Genomic DNA, 22,994 nt, shown 5'->3' with positions numbered 1-22,994 from the left:
TTCTTGGAACACAGACTGTTGTGATCTTATCTTGCAGTTCTGAAGAGTACTTGGAAAAGGAGGGACTTTTCATTAAGTACGAACAAGTTATAAAGAAATACATTAAACATCCAAATGGTTGTATGTTTAATCATGTTCTGAATGAGATCAATTTAGTTTAAAAGCAAATATAATTCGTAAAATTTTATAATATTAAATCTTATGTTTGAATAAAATCTCAGACAATTTTTGTCCTAAGTATACTCTATCTCTCAAGAAAAATTGTTATTCTTGTTACTAGCATGAATGATTTGTTTTAACATGAAACCTTTCCTGCTAGTATTGCAAATTGTGAAAAAAGCTTTTTAAAAGTATTTGGAAACTAATTTAAAAGTATTGGATGCAATTTGATTTTGCTGTTTACAAGTTTAGTTGATTACTTTTGTTACTTGTGTTTTCAGCCACATTTTTATATCGCAAAAAATTGAGTTTTTAAGATTTAGGAAAATATTTTTGTTTCAGCTCCAGAGCAGAACATAGAGCGGAAGGTGGTGAAGGGACCAATACCAACTTTTGACTCTGAATCAACACAAAGATCAAGGGGAATGAGAGAGGCATCTGGGCTTCCTTCTACAACAGGTGAGATAGTTAAAACACTTCAGAATCTTTATGACCAAGAAGATTTTTGTAAAATTTGCCTTTGAGGGTTCAGCTAATTTTCCATAAATTTGCAAGAGGTCTAGGATGAAAGACTTTTTAGGCAAGTTAGTAAGATAGTATTTCTATTAAATTCATTGTTTAAAAAAACGTTCTCTCGCCCTAAAGCATGCTTAAGTAAAATTATGTGATTAGATTTTTCCTAATAACCATTTAATCACTTCACCCAATCAATCAGTAGTACTTTATACAATACATATACATGAATGGCATCAGAATATATTAGATTATGTATTAAGTATTAAAAAGTACAATTGGATACAATACAGGTACTTATAAAAATAATAAAATAATAATGTTATTAAATAAAATCTCTAAATCTGTTGATAAGATATTCCTTTAAATTTTTCATAAATGTTTAAAGATAAATTTCATGTTTTATTATCTTTGAAAGAAAGTTGTAATAATCAGTTCCAAAGCATGTTGGACTTATGAAAAAATGTTTTTATGATTGATAATTTAAACAATGTCTATATATCCAATATTATATTCACGATTGTTAAATTGTCAAGGTTCTTTAATTTTTGTTATATTTAAAACTATTGTATAAGTATGCTACTACAGGATATACTAAATACGTTATCCTATGTACTTTTTCCTCTCAGATATTTGGACAGAGAGTGGGGAGCACTATTTGCGGACATAGCAATGAATCGCTGATGGTCATTTGGGTCTGAGCTGTCACACACAACAACGGAGAGGCCATCTTTGTGGATTCTCCCCACTGGAACCTGGCCGAGAGTAACATTGTCTGAAATCACCTTTGTTGTCAACACTCTTCCTTGATCACCGACAATGGCAGGGGCATCCTCCAGTTCAGCAGGTATGTAATCAGCAGACCACTCAGCAATATTTATATTAAAATACAATGTATTTAAAGGCATTTCTCTTAAGACACTATTATTGTAACAGCAAGGTTTACAGGACATGTGGACTAGATTGAGACTATCAAATGGTAATTGAAAGCTAGTACTCGTATAAATAATGGGTTGCAGAAATTGTTGTAAAGTTGGTTTCATTGAGATGCCTCCATTTAATAGTGATTTGAGACTGTGATATGTAGATTGGGCAAAACAGATGAAAATAAATAATTATGTGGTTTTATCAAGGATGTTAGACTGCAGTTTAGTGCATTATCTCACAGGTTAATGTTTAAAAATAATCTTATTTTTTAGGAAATGGGCTAGTACCAAAAAAAATTAGATTTCAACACCGAAAATTGTGGTCTTGATTCAGAGTTCAACTGTATGTATTAGTTGTAATTTAGAATTATAATTTGCTAAAATGGTTTTGTTTTGTTAGTGTTAAAGCAAATCTGGGCCAGTAGGGAGTTGCCAGCCATTGAGATATAAACATCCATATATTCATATAGAGGACATACTACTTGACATAAAAATTAGCGAATGTCTGATTTTCTTACTGCTGAGCAGCATATGTCCACGTGTAGCAGCGAGGCATGATAATAATATAGAAAACAGAAACTGTAAGCAAAATATTATTTATAAAATTGCAGTAACTTGTTAATTTTAGTTTTCTATCTACATTTTTTCATACAAAAAAGTACTACAACACACTTTAGCAATCAGTAATTTGTGTCTGAGAACAGACTTATTTGAAGATTCGGTGGATTCAATATTCAGTTTCAAACACCTCATTGATAATGTAGAGTCGTTACTTTCTCTATTTTAAGCACTTCTGTTAATTTCGTTCGTTACTTTGTAATAATATAATTTGAAAAGATTTTTGTCATAATTACCAAATTATATAAAATACCCAAGACTTTGCACTATTATTACACACACAAAAATTAATCAATAGATGGTTAAAAAAATGCTCGGAGAGATAGGGTTTCGTCAGTATTTTTTCCTAAATCTACACCTAAGGTATGCTGTACTCTTCATGTATTGAATTTCTGTTATATATTTTTTGCAATACATCAAAAATGTATTGTAATACAATGTGGGGGTAATTACCCTAGAAAAATATTCTAGATTGATTTTTTTAGTTTGTATGTAAATGATGGGAATAAATGCAATCAATCAAATCAAAATTAATTTTAAAATCAAAATAATAATTTCGAAATTATCCTTAGTATACAAAAAGCACCACTATCATAAAAATACATGTAGTTTAAAAACATATATAATTTTGAGTTGTTCCATATCAATTAAAATTTAATTGTCAATTAATTTAGTTCAAATAAATTACATGCTTTCTTTGATAGAAGTGAAAAACAGGTAATGTCTATAATATTTTTGTGTAGCATTTTCAGTAGTATTCCACCTACTTTTAGTAGTGTTAGGCAAGCTTCAAATTGCACTTAGAAATCTACTTGTAGTTTTACGCTGCTCGCTACCACTGAAGTGCTTGCTCTGAGGAGGTGAATGATCTAATATATCAACAGTTTAAAAAAATATTATAGTTTATGCTATTTTTAATAATTAACCCTTTGCGCTCGAAAGGCCAGCAGCACTGGCCACACCAAAGGTTGCAGACAGCTTGTGTTAGTTTTGCCGTAGTTTGTCCTCGCAACTCGTATGGCCAGTAAAGATGGCTGCACTACTTTCATTAACTGCTCGGCGGCCATATTTGTTTGTTTGCCTCCTCAGTTTTGGAATTTATTTTTCAATTTCCTCCGTGTTACTTGCATATTAATTATAAAATGTTTAAAGAAGTAATTAAAAATAATTAAAATTTTATTTTTTATGAATATTTTTAATACAAAGATAAACATACAATTTGGAAAAATATAACTCTTATACATATATTGTTAACAAAGATGTGTAAATAAAATGTTATAAAGTAGGCCTTTATAGTTATGGTTATACTCAGACATGAACTATTTTACGTTTTTCTCAGTCTTTACATTTTTTTAACGGAATAAAACTTTAAAAATATACATACCTATGTGTTAGTCAATAGTTAGTACAAGTCTTCTAGTAAAATTTTGTAGGTTTTCTGTCACTTCAGTGTATATGCCCACTATGCAGTGGCGCACCCAGGGGGGGGCTTTGGGGGCTTTAAGCCCCCCCCAAGGACCTGATATATCCGGACTAATAAAATACTGTATGTGGACTAATCATTCGTTATGTATCATCATATATGTTTTATTCGTACTTTTATAAACTATAATGAATGGTAAACGTTAAACCTATTTATTAAAGTAACACAGATTAAATCATAGAAATCAAGAGTTGTGAAACAAATATTTAGACGTATGTATTCACAGTATAACTGCCTGCGCTGCTGTGTTAGCTCCCTCCATTCCATCCCTGCTCTATGGCGATGACTACGTGCCGTTGCCATGGCGCGACCAGCTCTAGTTTCCACAACTCTCAACCAGACGCCGCCCGTGCCCGCCCCGGCAGTGAATTTGTCTTTTGTCCAGTTGGACAGTCGTAGTTTTAATCGAATTGCAGTATAGTGTGTGTTATGGGTTGTTCTGGCTGTCAAGTTCAAGCTGTGTTTGTGGTCTAGGTCCTGACAAATTGGTTGGACAGTAGGTCTAGTAAGTTATGGGTGAATAAAAGAAAAGCTAGTATACAAAACTATTTTAAACCGTTTGAAAAATGCCACAAAAATATTTCGGCAAGTAAAGGAGCTGCCTACATGTGCTGAACAGCCTGAGTTTGTGTTGGAGGATGTCTCGGGAGCTAACGTAAGAAGAACTCTGCAGTCCGATGTAAGTCAAAATAACTTAGACATTGCTTTGTTTAAAAACAATAAAAATTGACAGGACAGTGAAAAGTTTAAAAGTGTTGAATGGACAGATGGGTCCCTCAAAGTAGTTTTAACTTTCCTTACAGAACGTACGGGACTCAACAACGAAAATTTTTGTTTTCATGGCTAAATAAAATATACTTGGCTGTCTTATTCTGGAATTGAAGACTCTGCATACTGTGTTCATTTGTATGCTTTTTTCCAAAAAAAGAAGTAGGCAAGAGTAACGCTCAACATACTACTGGCCAACTTGTTGAGGAAGGAAAGGTTTTTTTTCTAACTGGAAAAAAAAAGCATTAGAAAAATTTGAAAAAGCATGCAGCCTCACAGTACCACAAGGACTCCTTGTGTAAGCGCAGCTAACTTTAAAAGAGTAATGGATAGTGAAATCAAATCAATCGACAAATCCCTTGATAAAGGGAAAAGACCTTCAAGCCCAAAAACAACGTGAAAAGAATCCTTCCGATAATAGACACTATTATTTTGTTGTGGAAGGCCAAAAATATTGCTCTTAGGGGCCATAGAGAGATTATGGGCGAGTTTGATATAAATCGTAAGACCTGCCGAGAATGAGGGGTAACTTTAGAGCACTGCTTAGAGCCAGAATTGAAGCGGGGGATCAAGATTTAAAAAAACACTTTGAATCATGTGGAAAAAAAATTGCTACGTACATAAGTTGGAACTTCCAAAACCAAATAATTGAATGCTTTGTAACCAGATCATAACTGAAAAAAATAGCAACTAAAGTTAAAGAGGCTAAGTTTTTTAGTTTATTCTCGCAGATGATGAAACGTCCGATGTTTCAACAATTGAACAGGTTTTCGTTTGTTGTCTACGATACGTAGATTCTGATGCATCAAATAATTACCAAATATGTGAGCAATTTCTCAAGTTCATGCCACTAACCTCCACAACCGGTAGGGAGTTGGCAAAAACTGTAATAAAAGGACTTGAAGATAGTAACATTGACGTCAATAACCTACGTGGCCAGGGGTACGATGGAGCGGCTGCCATGAGTGGGAAGTTTAATGGGACCCAAGCCTGTATCCAAGGAAGCTCAACCCCACAGCAATATTTGTGCATTGCGCTTCTCATAGCCTTAATCTGGCATTATCAAACGCTTCTGAAGTTGCACCTATCAGAAACTGTTTCGGAATAGTAGAGAGGGTGTGTATTAATTTTTTTCAAAACACTCCTAAAAGACAAGCCGTTTTACAACAGTGTATTGCATCGGAGATAAATGTTGAAACCAACAGGAAAAAAACTGCTTACAACTTTGTCCAACAAGATGGGTGCAAAAGGCATGATGCCGTCTTTGTCATGAAGGAGCTTCTTCAACCAGTTGAAGTAAGCGTTGGAGGAAATAAAAAACTGGAGTGATAGAGACTCTTCTTCTGGAACTCTTATTTTACTCAGCTCTTTACGTCAAGGCGAAATTCATCATTTCTCTCTTGGCATCAGACAAGCTCCTTGGTTACAACTGTAAACCTAAGCAAAAAGCTGCAAGGAAGTGATTTGGAACTATCTTCTGCAATCACATATGCTGAAACTGTACTTGAAAGCCTAAAATCCATAAGAACAAATGCGGATGAAAGAGTTTCACTCCTTGTTTGAAGAGGCTACCCATATGGCCAACAACTTTGGATGTAAAATCTCCATGCCCCGAACAGTTGGCAGACAACAAAATAGAAACAACACACACAGCAGATACGCCTGAAGTGTACTACCGGCGATCTATTTTCATCCCTTGGATTGAATCTTTGATAAGTTCTTTGGAATCCCGATTCATGAAACATAAAGACATATTGAAGGGGTTTGAGTGTCTGATGCCTACAGCCGATGGATCACGTGGAAAGGAAGAAACCTCAAAACTTAATTATCTGCAGCTGTGTTGTTTTTATAAAAATGACATAATTGAAAGTGGTGGGAACAAACGAAAGCCTGCTCAAAGCCGAGTTTGAGTTGTGGCACAACAGCTTTAAGACCCACACCAACACACCAAGAAATGTAATTGATTTGTTGAACTTGTGTGATAAGGACATGTTTCCTAACATCCACATATTGTTGAAAATATTGTGCACTATCCCTGTAACTACGAGTAACAGCAGAAAGGTCGTTCTCAACATTACGTAGACTCAAGACCTATCTAAGGAATACCATGGGTGCTAACAGACTGAGTGGACTGGCGGCTTTGAATATTCACCGTGAAATAGAAGTGACCAATACAGAGGTAGTTTCTGTTCTCAAAAAATCGATCCAGACGTCTAGATTTTGTCTTGTAAATATTTTAACTTTAACTTACATCTCATTTTGTAATCATTAAATTTACATTTGTAATTTAAATGTATTATTTCTTTCCTTGAAAAACTTATAAAACTAATTAATGACAGTCCAACTTATTCCAGGATGACATTTCATAATAAAAAATCAATATAAAGCTTTAACTTGTAATTTTAATAAGGTTTTAATTGAGCTAAAAGCTGGTTTAATGTAATAGTAGCCTATTAACTTAAATTTTTCTCTAATAAGATTAACTTGTAGTTGATTATGAAAACAGGCCACAGACAGTTGGTTTTAGCTTACTCAATTATCTAATGATCATGTAATACAGTGATGTACCAAATGTTACATTATTGTAGTTCGATATGTTATAGGCCAACTAATTATATATTACTGGTCATTGAAGGTCATGTAATGGAAAACTATAGGCGTACATTTTATACTTGGGAAGCCGAAGCCCCCCCAAACCAAATAAATTCTGGGTGCGCCCCTGCCACTATGTGTCATTCATCTTATTTGCACAGTCAATATTTAGAGAAGAATTCTATGCTAATTTAAAATTTACTGATTTACTTAAAAATTACTTTAAAATAAGCTGCCCGATAGGTTTCAGCACTCACCATTCATTTATAAAACAAAGAGAATGTTAGAAAAATAACTATGTTTTAGTGGCCAGTGGTGCTGGCCTTACGAGCTATGGACGTATTATATCTTGGCCAGTACAGCTGGATAACATTACGGCAAAAATTAATCCACGCTTCTGGACAAAATGGTGGCGGCCAATAGAGCTGCTATATGAGCTCCAAGGACAAAATTATAAATACTGCCTTCGAGTGCATAGGATTAATAACAATTAATTATATAGTTAGATTTTGTTTATAATTCTGATTGCATACTTTCTGTTTTCAAATATATGTGGATATTAGATTTTTAAAACCTGCATATGTGGGTTGTCTGTAATTTTTCTATATATGGTTTTTACTATTTTCTAGAATACTAAATATAATTTATATTTGCAGATAACAATGTGGGGGTATTCTCTGTTCTTTTTCTATTATTTTTGGAACATATTTTTCAGAATGACACAACATTGCGAGCTAGAACAGAAGTTTTTATGATGATGAAGACATTGGCTGATTTGATCAATTGTTGTGCCTCAGTTTGATTCTGCCAAGTACTACATAAAGCTCTTTGTTTTAAAAGTGGTTTTGTTTGCTTGAGGATATATGGAAGTTGTGAAGGAAACATGATTTTTTCCAGACTTTTACCATTGTTCAGTGATAACAAAAATTCAGTAACACTACGTTTCCAGCATCTGCGCAATCTTGATCTTCCTGTACTCAGGTTTTAGGGGATAACTAAACTCTAACACCAATTAACTACAAACTAGGTTATAAAATAAAATCGGTAGTGTTACTGGATTTTTTTTGTAATCATACTGAAGGATGGTGTGAATGTCCGGAAACAAAAATCCTGTTTTCCATACAAAATGTATTGGGTTTTTAGCTGGCAAAACAGCGTAGTTTACGTCTGTGAGAATGTTTCCCGAATTTAATAAATCTTGTCATAGACTTACTTAATATCCAACCTGTAAATGTGTACTTACAGGGACTTACGCCAGCTTCGCGAACAAAATCTTGTTTTTCCCCCACTGGCTCTGCTCAGTGGGACAACTCTGTGGAGGAGAAACCCATTGCCGAGTGGTTTCTGGAAGCTGAGCCTGTTTGCTTACGGTTCCTGGTGGCAGTACAACGAGAACTTCACTCCACTGCAGTGGAGGTCACTCCACAATTAACACTTGGCGGTTTCCTAACCGACAGTACGTCTTTGTTGTCGGCGGGCACTTTGCTAAGGTAAAGTTTACTTAGATGTTTTGTTAAAATAGGACATTAATTCAGATGCTACAATGGTCTGTCTGCATCAGTTACTGAAAACATTTAAGTGATTTTAGTAGTGCGTTACTGGACTCTTAGCACTCCAATAAAGTTAAGGCAGTTTTATAAGGTGTTAAAAGGTTGTCAAGTTTGTGGAGCTTTAAAATGAATCTTGTTTTTTAATTTGCTTTTTGTATTTTTCAACGATAGGATAATATTAAAATTGGATTTTTAACCTTGTTCCCTCAGGGTTATTTTAAGAATTCAATGATTTTTCTTTTTCTGACAAGGTTTACAAGCATCTAACAAAATACACGTAAAAGATGTAGCCAAGTAAGGGAGGTCCCCAAGGTTGGGTGTACCGGACGCCCTCCCTAAATTTTCAATTTGTGGTAAAATTACTTTTTTAGGTTGAACGGATTTATTATATTTAAAGTAATTCAGTATTCACTGACATTGTTACTGCTGGAAAGATCGTTTCTCAAACAAAGAAAACGGGTCGAGGTAAACTTTTTTAAGGAACAAAATGGGTGCCTTTATTCTTTGTCCACTACGAGAAAAATATCAGTTGTCTGGACCCCCCCAAAAATTTTTCCTGGCCGCACGTTCTTGTATGTACGTAATTCCTCAAGCGTAATTCCATGTAAGTATCACATCCTGCCTTTTTATGCATTATGCTCGAGTGTCGGTCAATCTATATAAATATGTTATGGAATGATCTTCCTTTGAAAATACTGGAACAGGACCTGTACAAGCCTAACAGAGTCTTTTTGCTTTGTTCAAAAAACTAACTGGAAACATCCTGCTAAAACCATTTCATTTTCATGCTCTTCTATCCTCATTAAAATAACTTTTAAGGTTGAAGTCTATTCAATCAGCAGCTATTTTACTTTATATCTTTCCGTTCTAGAGCCTTTTTCTCTCCAATAAGTCAGTGGATGGAAACATGAATTGGCTCCATTGAAGAAGACAGGAAGAGGTTGTAGTATATCTAAGATATTCTTAGCTAGGAAAGTTTTTAGTTTGCTTAGAAGTTTAGTCCCTTTTTACACTAGTTGGGGTGATACTCAGAGTAAGGAGAAGAAAGGAAGTGAGGGACGGAGAGAGAGTGAGGGAGGGGAAGGGGGGAGAATGAGAGTGTTAATTAACCTCTTCAGACACAGATAGATCAGCAGATTCCAGCTATCACTGTATTAGGCTGATCCTAACCATTAATTTTTATAAAAAGTAAACTAAAAAAAGTTTCAACATTTGTTCTTTTTTACCTCCAGGTTATCAAATTTGTTTTGTTAAAATTGAAGTCTTAATATAACTACAAAATGTCTTACTCGATTTTAATGTTTCAATGTCAAAATAGAATTAATTTCAAACTTCAAAAATAAAATTGATAAAAACTGTATTTATAAAAAACTTTCTTTTTTCTCTGAACTTTCAAATAACTTAATAATGATCAATTTAAAATACTAGTCGTCTCAATAACTGAAACTAAAATTCAAACATTTGTTCTATTCTAATGCACAAATAAAATGTAAGTGATATATCTTTCTCAACAAAATTAAAGTATTCAAACAGAAATTGTACATATACTTATGTAAATAAAATCTCAAATCAATTATTTATTATCATTTTGTAACATATTTTGCCAATCAAATTAGACAGATTAAAACAATTATTCCGTTTTTGCTCTCTATGACGTGTTCAACCACCATCTGAGGCTGCTATTAATTAACTTTAAGGACGAAAAGTCTAAAAGTCTATTGTACATTTCATTTGGGAGGAAAGTAAAGAAATTATAAATAAAGTAAATAATCCTACTGGATTGAAGTCTTGAAATCTATTAATCAAAATTTAAAACAATTTTAATCTCAAATCTCTTTTGTCATATAGCAAAATGTCATCAAAATTACGTAGAATCAGTTGAAACTTAAATAGAAGTAAGTAACAATAAATAATTGCATGTGATGCGTTAGATGTATTTTACTCACGACACACATAATTACAACAAATTTGCAACAGAACCTATTTGCATGTCTAGCCAGCCAAATTTTCATTGCTCTGACTATCCTCACATTCATACAACCAATTCTGCAGAATGTTCTGTGCAGCTGGCATCAAATGCTCTAGAGAACAGACATTGTGGTTTAGACAAACGCAAGCATACAGAGCTCCGGCATCTGATTCCTTCAAATTTAGCCAGATTTCAGGACACTGGGGTGTAGACAAACGCAAGCATACAGAGCTCCGGCATCTGATTCCTTCAATTTAGCCAGATTTCAGACACTGGGGTGTAGACAAACGCAAGCATACAGAGCTCCGGCATCTGATTCCTTCAATTTAGCCAGATTTCAGACACTGGGGTGTTAGACAAACGCAAGCATACAGAGCTCCGGCATCTGATTCCTTCAATTTAGCCAGATTTCAGACACTGGGGTGTAGACAAACGCAAGCATACAGAGCTCCGGCATCTGATTTCCTTCAATTTAGCCAGATTTCAGGACACTGGGGTGTAGACAAACGCAAGCATACAGAGCTCCGGCATCTGATTCCTTCAATTTAGCCAGATTTCAGACACTGTGGTGTAGACAAACGCAAAAGAATGTATGGGCTCTTTTGGTATTTTTAACTTTCTTTTGTAAAAAACAACAAATAAAAATATTACAGATAAAAGTATTTAAAAATATTTGGTTTGTATAATGTAGAAAAGATGTAATATAGCAGAAAATAAATACGGCCTGGGGACAGTTGGTGCGGTTTTTAATGAGACCTCAAAGACTTAAAAACTTTAAAATTCAGTTCCTCTTATACCAGTGATGAGATATTAAAAAGATATGTATCATGAAACTATTATACATAAGCCTCTCTTATTTATAGTCTGTCAAAATATAATATGGATACTGTTGTACATATTTGTAAAGATTAGTGGGGGATTTAAGTAAATTGAGTTTTACATTTGTGTTTTAAAGATATATCTAATTTAGAGGTATTCCAGAAATAATTTATGAAGAATAAAGTAAAACATATAACTGTCTAAAAGTCAAAATGTGCCACAAATTTTTAAACTGTTTCCTACTTTCTTGGAGTAATTTGTCTATTATTTTAAACATTATTAAAGACCTGCAATTTTAACAACAAACATTAGCAGATTCAAAATAACAGCCTAACCTAAGTATAAAAAGTGGTGACATTTACAGAATACTCAGTATTTTCTTTCAAGCTTGCAAAATAAAAATGATGTACTATAAGTCTTCATGTATCAAGAATCTTTATTAGTCTCAAAACATAACAATGAATTACACAGTTGACAAATGAAACTAAGTTTTCATGCTGTTAATACATTAGTGTTTTATAAGTATTTACATTTTGAAGTGTATGATAATTTTGTTACTTTAGTGTTCACCCGTTCTTTGGAGTGACTAAAAATATATTTAATGTATTCCTCAAATGTTTTCATTGTTTGTTATACATATATTTCGATTTTGCAATCACCTACTTTGGCTGAGATGACTCCTGTGGAAACACACTGTACAAAAATTACGAAACTTAAATAATGTGTTTGTGGATTCTTAAAAGTTCCGCAAATTGCTAGAGAAAAAAATGGTATAAACAATTACAAAGTTTTTGCATATTAAAATTGTTATAGCTTTTCAAGCAATAATTAACAAGAACCTCTCTGCTTGTAGACAGGATGTGTGGAAGACTCCGATCGATGCCAGAAACAACTACTGGGGTTTCAACGAAACGATTGCGGTTAGTGGACGGATACGAGACCGTTCCGACGAGCCTCACCTACTGGAGGTAGACTTCCGGTAAGTTTGTGGAATTGTTATATTGGTGTTTTCTAAATCCGTACATTAACACATTCGCGACAATCGTGATTTTATCGATTTTTTAATATGCCTTATGTATTATGCACTATATAACGTAAAAAAAACCGTAATTGTTTTTTTTTTTTTTTTTTTTTCAAAAGCTTTAATTTTGATTGTACATAACATAAAGTATACTTGTTTTAGCAAAATAAATATATTGAGTATTTTTTTTAGTTTTTTTGCCGTGGGGCTCTAGAGACCCATGCCGGAATGAAGTAATAATGTATTGATTGAGACCGTCGTGGGGCTCTAGAGGGACACGTGGCTTTGCTCTCGTTCTGCCTTCGGACATAAAAAAATACCAAACAGTTGTGTGCTGCAACTGCTTCCGGCCTGACTGACGAACATAACCTCAAAGTCAGCTTAATTCTACACGTGGTTGCGGTCTAGCTGACACACTGAACCTCAAAGTTTTTATGTAGCAGCGTTCCAGTTTAGTGTCAAACAAAAAGTACATATTTTTTGTGATAATTTCCATCTCATAACATTCTTGGCCATTCCAAATTGCCGTAAGATACATTAGATAAGTCTCTTGCAAATACGGCTGATCTAAACCAACTATACAAATCAAACAAAGCGTGGGGCTCTACAGCCCCACGCCGGGTTTTTAAGAAAGAGTGCATGAGGCTCTAGAGCTCCACGTCGGTGAGAAAGTACTAATATCATGCAATGGAAGCAAACCTCTTCAAGACTCCAATACTAAATTAAAGGTTTTGGTTGATCGTCTGTTTACTACAGATGGGTCTCCACTGGGAGGTCAAAGTATTTCAAGTTGTGTGAGCAATGTTTCGACACATTTTTAACTGTAAAACTTAATAGTTATTGCTCCAGGGTAAGCCTAGGAACTAAGACCATGGACTTCTTAAAAAAAAAATATACAAAACCAGGATTCAGTGACTTAAAGGTGTGTAGATTTTCCAGTAAAAAGAGAATAATCAGTGAATCACCTCTGACTGAATAGTCCATTTGTTTCAAAGCATTGTGAGGAGTGGACTGGAAAAATATTTTCTTAAGCTTTTTTTCAATGAAGGTATAAACGAGGCACACCCCAGAAAGACAGTAGAATTTTTTTTATTGTCCGCAACTTTTTGAGAACTGATAGCTAGGGGAGCACAAAAGATACATTGTTGCTCACTCTCTTGCCCCAAGTATCAATATTGTGAGTGTAAAACATCACTTTCTGTATCGCTGTCCAAGACCCTGAAAGTTATTTGTGTAATAATAATTTTACAGTGTTTTAGTGGACGATCAAGTCAAAATACTATACTGGAACAGCTTTTCACATGATATGTTTGTTATAATGAGCTGTAATTGGATATTCTACATTAGCTTACCCTTAAGAGCGCTGGATATAAATTTCCTTATTTCTCCCTAATGTGATATCAATATAAAAATGTTTACTCACTTAAAGTGCTATTTGAATTAAGATTTATAAAGTTATTATTGGACAAAAATGTTAAAATTGAATTTGAAAGAAATATTTTCCAGTTTAGTGAAAACGCAAAAATATAATCACTACTTTAAAAAGGCCCGTGAGGAGACAATGATTGGAGCGCAGCTGTTTTCTGACGTTCAGTCAATATTCTAATGCATCAGTTTTACGAACATTTCAATTCAATTCAAAACAGCTTTATTCACTTAGCATATAAACATATGTACAAGAATAGTGTCAGAATTTAATTCACGTTCTTACTCGGTTAAAGAAAATCAAGATAACAGAAAATACAAGATATATCACAGGAAATAGGAAAAGTTAAAAAAAGGTTTAAAATTAAAAACAGTTACAATTAAAAACAGCTTTTGGCATAAAACTATGGAGTACTCTACCTCCAGAAATCATTACAGGAATTAATTAAGGGAATGTATAGCCTTGTTAATGAGAAACTTTTAAATTTTATTTTAAATTTATTGAATGTATCCTCTGACTTAATTTTGATAGGAAGATTGTTGTAAAATTTTAATCCAATATACTTTGGTTTCTTTTTAAAAATTTGTAAGGTATGGGGGCTTATTGCTACATTATTACCTTGTAGCAACATCAGTTCTTGATAGAGAAATAAAACTCTACCTTTTTACTATTACTATATTTCTTTTTACTAGATTACTATATTTGCCATTATACCTGTATGGAGTCACTTTTACTGCATGATAGTTACTGTCATACGCGTGGGAAAAGGGTGAAGGTTGCTAATTGTAGCTATTTCATGTAAATTCCAAGTTCTTTGATTGTGTTGAATAATTTACACAGTACGTGGTTGTCCTTTGTCCAGGCCATTCCAGATGAACAACCGATCTATCCTGTCTGGGAAATGTCCTCCTGGCTGGGACCTTGTGGCTGACACTTGTTACATCTATATCGGGGCGCCTATGACGTTCCAGGAGGCCAGGGACTTCTGTCGGGTAAATAGCTTCGTCCTTGTCACAGTCAGAATATAGTTTATGAATTGAATGTTTATATTAGAGATGTGCTTGAATTTAGATAGTTGTAATGTTACCAAAGTTTTGTCGGATTTCTAAACATTTTAAATAATATTTTGTGATATGTTTACCAATTCTGTTTTTGTATTTTACATATAATATTATTGACACACAATGCTAATTTTAGTTACATATTAGCTAATAATATTAGTTTATTTTATCAGTAAGAGATGTTTAATTTCATCAACATTCTACAAAGTTCTTTAGTGAGAAAATTCCATACAGTAAGAGAAACTTTGACGACTAAGCCCATAGCATCTGTAGCAACACATTTATTCTAGGGACTGGTGTTATAATGTTATTATTAAATCACTGCATCTTAACAACTACAGGAAAAGGATACACTGTTGTTAATTAAGGAAATTATATTTTTGGTCAATAAATTCATGAAATCAATATTTTGATTCATTAAAAGAAACAAATTTATATTTTAAATAAAAATTATGAAATTTATATAAATTTGTTCACTGTGAGCAAGAACGTAGAAAAAAATTGGGGAGGGTCCAGGCAACTAATATTTTTCTGTAGTGGTCAAATAGTAAGGCTCCATTTTGTTCCTTCAAAAGTTTTTGCCCCGTTTCTTTCTTGAGAACGATCTTTCAGCAGTACATGTCAGTAATACTGAATTATTTAAATAATAATAATCGTTTATGAAAAAAGTAATTGAAAATTTGGGGAGGGGGTCCGGATCCCCTCGCTGGCTACATCCTTTGCTGTGTGTAAGTGATAGCATTTCTAAAATAAAAAATTTAATTTTTTTCAAAAATCATTTGAATAAATATTGATGGTTTAAAAAACAGATATGGTACTAAAAATACCAGTTATTAAAGAAATAGATGTAAGTTATTGTAGTAAGTCATTACTCTTTTCTTGCCATCTTGTCCGAAACAGAGTTTTTTATAATAGCATTTAACATACTACAGAAAATAAATGACATAATTTATACAAATCTGATCTGGTTTAGAGAATCTAAAATATTCAGTTACTCTAAAACAGTTATTCTTGCCTAAAGAACAGGATTTTCTGTAGGTAAATGTTATATCAGTTGTAAAATTTTTGTTACAGTCGGACAATGCATCAATGCCCTACGTGATGGGCAACTCCCTGGAGATATTCAACTTCCTGCGGAGACAACAGCAGAAGTACAACTTCTACGACCGTGTGTGGGTTCAGCACATTGACCGGATCAACCAGTGCACAGTGTTCGTGTACCAGACGATAGAGGTCGATCACTGCCTCCGTCTGAAACCCTTTCCTCTGTGAGATGGGTAAGTGTCTGGTTGGTGGTTTGGAAATCAATTTAGGACTTTATAAATTGCAGCTTTGAAAATTGTCTACAATTAATCTAGTTTTATCATTAATTATACAGAATTAATGATAGGATCGGAAGTAACTGTGATGAAAATGAAAAATAATGAAATCAGTATCAATGAAGAGATTGATAAAACATCTCATATTACTCCTAGATAGAATCACTAGGGATAAAAACAACCAAAGAACAAGAGCAACAGTACTGTCAATAGATATTTCCATTAACAGTTCCAAAACAAGCAATTGGACTTGAGCGGCAGGCTCCTTGTCGAGGTAATCAAAGGTGAATGCCTGGGAGAGGGTTTTACCTAAAACACCAAAAATGTAATACACATTACTTTCCACGTTGCAGATCCGAAGGTCCACATCTCACTGCTCAGCTGGAAGGATGATATGGTCACCGTGGCTGTGCTAGGATCTGTGTTGGCAGCCATCTTGTTGGTCGCTGTGCTCGTGTTCCTGTGGCTATCAAAGAATCGGCACCGCCGTGCTGAGCGGCTCCAGCGGCGTAACTCCATACGTCAGTCTCTCCACTCAGTTCGCTCTATTGGATCTAGCCACGGTGGCTTTGCCACAATCAATGCGTACAGGCACAAACACGCCATGCAGGTTAGTCTCATTTGCTACGTTGTTATCCAAATGTTGTCTTGATTGATTTTCAACTCTCTTTCAAATATGTACGATGTATGAGTTGTTTGGACGATTTTTTATGTTTACTGACCCATAAAATGACGAAAATTTGTTCCACAAATACATGAACTAATCCTTTATAATGGTTTGTAGTTAAAGGTTTCGCCTCAAAATTAATGTACGACACCATTATGAAAATGTATCGAGGATGTTTCCTTTCCGTATTGGTCCGGTTGCGGAGCCATCAAACTGTTTCAGTTCTTATCATTGACTTATGATAAGGCTGTATGGAAGAAAAGGTAGTTTTTAGTAATATCTGAGAAGACAATCAAGATCTACACTAGTGGTCTTTTGAAAACCTATAACTTCCTTTCTTGATGAAAATACAAAACTGTGAACCTCTCAATGACAGCTGACTAACTTATTTCTGGGAATCCTCCTCAACCTCACACCCAAACACTACAATCCCAACTCAACATTTGGAGTTAAAAAGTGGCGTACTTAGGTTTTTTTTACCTATAAAATAAAAGTAGGAAGATGGAATATGTTACAGACTAGAAAATCCATCTGAAAAATAATGGTAAGATCATCGTTTAACTACTAAATCCAAAGTAAAAATCGGTTTCAGTTGATTGTCTGATGTGGTTTCTAACTTACAATATCAATATCATGAGTTGGGATCTAACATGAGGTGAATAACTTGTGTCACAGAGCCAGACATCGACACCGACCCTGAACAAAAGTAGTGACTATAAGAAGATGGCTGGTAGCATAGACTCCATGGACAAGAGTCAGCTGAATTCTTCGCTCGAGGAGGAAACACAAAGCTATGACATCTACGAAGCCCACAACCCCTCAGCCTCAGAGGCCGTCAACCCCAGTTTCGACCTGTCCTACAGAAACCAAGGTGAGGGTGTGAGAACACTTAAAACTATATTTTTATCACTTTTCATCTTGATTGCAACAAAATAACACATTAGGAAAAAATTTCTGAAAATAGTTTTTTTTACGAGTTAGGAAATAATACTAAAATGTGTTGTTATTAAATGTAATGTTATAAGTACGACATTAAATAACAACTGTTGATTGTTATTTAATAACAACTGTGATTGTTATTTAATAACAACTGTGATTGTTATTTAATGTAGTTCCAGAAAATATATCATTTTGAAGTACATGAAAATGAACTGTTATTTTTAAATTAGTAAACGATTTTTGTTATCAATGGCAATAAATGCATTAAGAAAGCAATCCTCAGCAAAAAGCCATTAAGACTTCTTTTTAAAAAACTATACCAATAAATTATTTTTTACGTGTTCGTACTGTTTCTGGAATCACAGTACCGTCCGTCTAATGGCTGATATCGCAAACATCTCATTTGTTAACAAGGTAGGAATATGTGACATCATGTGTCGCACATCAAGCTTCCTGAGCTCATTTTATTCTTGAGATGTTATATAGATAGACAGACAGACAATCATATAGAAAGGAAATTTTTACTTTACCCTGGCAGAGAAATAGTGCAGCCTACTGCATGATAGGTTTCAATGACGCTCAGCCAAATCTCAATATGGATATGGACCATCATAGAACTTATTCTTGTCCGTGTAGTTTTTTTGTCCAATTAGATTCATGCACTAAATTTCATGTGCTACTTTACTATTTTTCAAGTTAAAATGTCATGATTGTATTCAGTTTGTTGACAAATTTATTTATTCTGCGAGTTTTGTTGTTGTCATCATGGTTGCCCATAAGACCAATGAAAAATGTTTGCTAATGCTCAGCCAAATCCTATGGAATTGCATGCGCTATCATTGAACTCGATGTTGCCCATATATATATCTGTTGTCTGAGGTCTGTTGTTTCTCGAGATATTGTACAGTAGACACACAGAAAGAAATAAATGACAATTTTTCCAGTACCTTGAGTGTTAAACTTCACTAATGTTCAGCCAATAACTAATAGTTATATTAAATTAATGAACTGCCATGTAAATAATTTCATTGTGGAAATATTAAATTCTTCGGTTCGTGTACAGGTTTCCGAGACAACTCAACCTTCGCATCACGCACAAACAGCACATGGCAATCACAAGAGGACTACTTTAACAATGCCTCGACACTGCCACTGCACACCTCACTTACGTCTTCTACTCTAAACGGAGTGAAGACAGACCCTGACTTCCAGACAGAGAGAGAGTACAACGTGTACTACGAGCGGCCCCAAGAGCGCTGCGCTGTTGGAGACTAATCTGGATGAGCCCCAACCCTCCGCTCGCCAGGCTGCTCCTTCTCCTCCGCCGCGACCCCGTTCTGAGACTCTATTGGAGACGGACCTGGACTACCCTCCACCCCCCAGTCCTCGTGACCTACGTACCTTCCAGCCCCTGCTCAGCAAGAGCCAACCCCTAGAGACTGCTATGTGAGGTATCCTGGAATCTAAATTTATCTTCAATCATAATAAGAAACTAGCTTAAAAGGATGATTGTAGAGGTAAAAAAGTTGACATAATCAACATTAAGCTGCTCACTTCAGAAAGCAAAATGAAAGAAATTAGTAAGTATTCAATCACTCAAAAGTGATTTTTTTTTCTAGTTGTCCTGTAGTTTTATTGATTTTGAACATTTCACTTTTAACTATAGTGGAACTTTGATAATCCAAACTAAATGGAACGTAAATAATTTTGTACATTGAAATTATTTGAGTCATCAAATACAGTGTTTTGTTCAAATAAGTACCTGAAACATGACTCAAAAGACATTGTTACAATTATCTTTTACTATTAAGTTATCTCATTTGACTATGAGATAAACTAGAATACTAATAGTAACAAAACATAGCAACCTCCTAGTAGCCACCCGATGTATTATTTCGAGACACAGTAAAACCAGATGCCTTCTTGATCAGGAAAAAATTTTATTTTTCCATTGCAAGAATCGAGAATAATTTAAAGTTTTCATTTTTTATGAAGCAATGGTTTGTACCTAACAGTCTCTTTTATGCTACAATATTTATGCTCTGATGTCAAAACAATGCGGGGGTTTCGTTTTGAGCTTCTTCATCACCAACTATTTTTGGATCCCTTCTGACGAACATGACTTCAGATTTCAGAAATCAAGTCTGCAACAGCATCACATTTTAAATGCTGAACGTAAGAGGAAGGTGAACTGAAGCTTAACTCAACATTCACATCACTACAATATTGTTATTCCTATCACTCTCATAACACAATTCCTGTGGCACAATTGTTCCTATGGAAACAAGTACAGTCTTTCTACTATGATCATTCCTAAATTGCATTAGGATTATCAAGATTCCTGATCTCAATTTCTAATATAACCTGAACATTTTCATATGGCAATCGATTATTTTATCATCAGTATTTACCAAAGAGCATTTTATTGTTTAAAAAATAAAAAAAGTAACAGTTTCTTTTATGCTACCATATTGTTATTCCTATCACACTGATAACACAATTTTCAGTGACACAATTATTCCTATGGAAACAAGTACAGTCTTTCTACTATGATCATTCCTAAATTGCATTAGGATTATCAAGATTCCTGATCTCAATTTCTAATATAACCTGAACATTTTCATATGGCAATCGATTATTTTATCATCAGTATTTACCAAAGAGCATTTTATTGTTTTAAAAATAAAAAAGTAACAGCTTCTTTACTGCTACAATATTGTTATTCCTATCACACTGATAATACAATTCCTGTGACACAATTGTTCCTATAGAAACAAGTACAGTCTTTCTACTATGACCATTCCTAAATTGCATTTGGATTATCAAGATTCCTGATCTCAATTTCTAATGTGACATGAACATTTTCATATGGTAATCAATCAGTATTTACCAAAAAGCCTTTTATTGTTTTAAAAATAAAAAAAGAATATTACATTTAGTACGTAAATAATATTCATCTTATACAACCTAATTCTAATCCTCAAGCTACTTTAGACTAACAGGACTTCAGAATAGAAAACAAACTTCATAGAAATATATCAATAGCATTATGGGAAGGGGAATAGTAGAATGTCAGGTGTGAAGCATGCAGCACGATCATTGTTTTATTTACTTGTAGTTTTTTTTGGAATTCTCTTGATGTGTTGGAAATAACGAGACAAATTACTATGACTTTAGCGTATTTATGTTTACATTCCATCCATTGTAAGACCATATTATACTTAATATGATACTTAAAAATTAATACATTATGTCATTGATTACTTAAGTCTTCCAATATTTTATAGTCTTAACCAATATCAAGACTGAGATATAATTTTTAACATGTCAACCCACTAAGCAGCATATCACTATTTTTATGTCATACATTGTTTTTAGACTTAATGAAATCAGTGAATTGTTTGCTTGCTACCGAATCTACAACTCTGAGAATATGTATTTTATACCGTTTGGTAAAAGATCAAATGATAGCATTTTAACTCGTATTAGCAACATTCATGACAATTCTACGATACCTTTTAGTAACTAACTGTAGATGCCTCAAACCTTTCTCTGACATTAGAATTTATCTAGTTTTAAGGTTTTTTCGACAAGATTTAAAGTCACGGTGTTTTCTACTTATTTGCTTCTTATAGGTATTTCTGTGCTTTTTCACTACTATGTATAATTGTATTACACGTACATTATTTATATTTATAAAATACGAATTCACACAAAAAATTAGTTTTGAAAATGGAATTATGTATAGCTGGTCAAAAATATTAAAATGTTTGTTTTAATGTAATAATAATAATATTCCTTTATTGCATAAAAAACAATTTACAACAATTTGCATTGCAAGCGTCAGTAATGGTACAAAAAAATACATCAGTTATTTGATGATTTGTCAACTAAAATTATTATTATTAAATGTACCCCCATATTGGTAAGACTGTAACTTATACTAGCCGAAGCAGGGCTCAGTATATAAGAAAGTTTTCACAGTGTAACATTACTTTTGGCAACAAACAATCAAGGATTGCATTTTGTTTCAAGCCACTTTTGAGTGAATGTCCATTTTCTGATTTTGAGTCAAAAAGTCGTTTTTGAAATGTCTGTCCATACATTTCTTCAAAATGTGTATAAACATCAGCTGTCACCGAAAAAACGTTTGCTGAAGTTAAATTATTTCAATTTTAGTTTAAAGCTGAATCATAACGTTTTAAGTAAAATTAATCATATCTAATTTAATCTCTATATCCATCTATTAAATGTGTTTGTGTTCCACAATATTCTTCACTTCCTTTATGTGTAACAAAATTTTGTTTATGGTGCTTTTCAGCAATATGCAGCTTACGTATTGCAGTAAAAAGCCCAAAAAATAAAGTAAAGTATGTTGGAAAATTCAAATATTTAAATCATATTTTTCATAAATATTAGAACCCTATAATGTTTTTAGACCCATATTATAATGTATGATCAAGCACAGAAAAAATCTTGTTTAGTTTTTAAACAGAGAATATTGGTAGAAAAACTTTGATTTTTATTTTTATGTTCTTTTCAGTAGTTCTCTCTTATGTTTATGTATTTTACTTCAATTCAGAGGAATTTTACAATTTAAAAAATTAAGAGATTTTTACTTTTTTTGAATAATAACTATTACCGTTTGTGTTAGTGAAATTATTCATCAGTGTTTGTGTTAACACAGATGTGTTAACAATTTTCTGGGCACAAAGGCAAATTGTTTCATCATAATATTATTTAGTTTCCTTCTTATAGAAACTCTGTAAAAGAATTTTGACTAGTATTTTTTTATTGTTTTACAGCATATAAATGCACATTAAATGCTCTGCATATAAAATTCTTTCTAAGAAATGTACATCTTAGTATTGTACAATTAGAGGTCAAGGTCATGTGCTGACAAGATATAAGATGAGCTCTCCAGCTGCTAATAATGACAGCCATAAAAATATCGTCGCAGGTGTGATCCTTGGTGTGTTAAATAAGGGTATACATTTTAAAATTTTAATGTAAGTACACATTAATGAAAAAATCTTTACTTTAAAATAGTTTTTGTATTTAAGTGATACACATAATTTTATAATTTTTTATTAGTATAAGGTGCAGAAACATTCCATTGTAAGGCTGCTGAAGTCCCGTCGTTTGCTACGATTAAGCACCACAC

The 22,994-nt window shown here is 33.5% G+C and overlaps 1 pseudogene; it reads left to right on the top strand.

Moving 5' to 3' along the window:
* The window catches only part of LOC124372109, a 40,775-nt pseudogene extending 19,791 nt beyond the window's left edge, over positions 1-20,984 (top strand).
* The last annotated feature ends 2,010 nt before the right edge of the window (positions 20,985-22,994 follow it).

Source organism: Homalodisca vitripennis, unplaced genomic scaffold (genome assembly GCF_021130785.1).
Source record: "Homalodisca vitripennis isolate AUS2020 unplaced genomic scaffold, UT_GWSS_2.1 ScUCBcl_2537;HRSCAF=7413, whole genome shotgun sequence".
In the NCBI taxonomy this organism is placed as follows: Eukaryota; Metazoa; Arthropoda; class Insecta; order Hemiptera; family Cicadellidae; genus Homalodisca; species Homalodisca vitripennis.
This window is presented reverse-complemented; position numbering and strand designations above follow the sequence as displayed.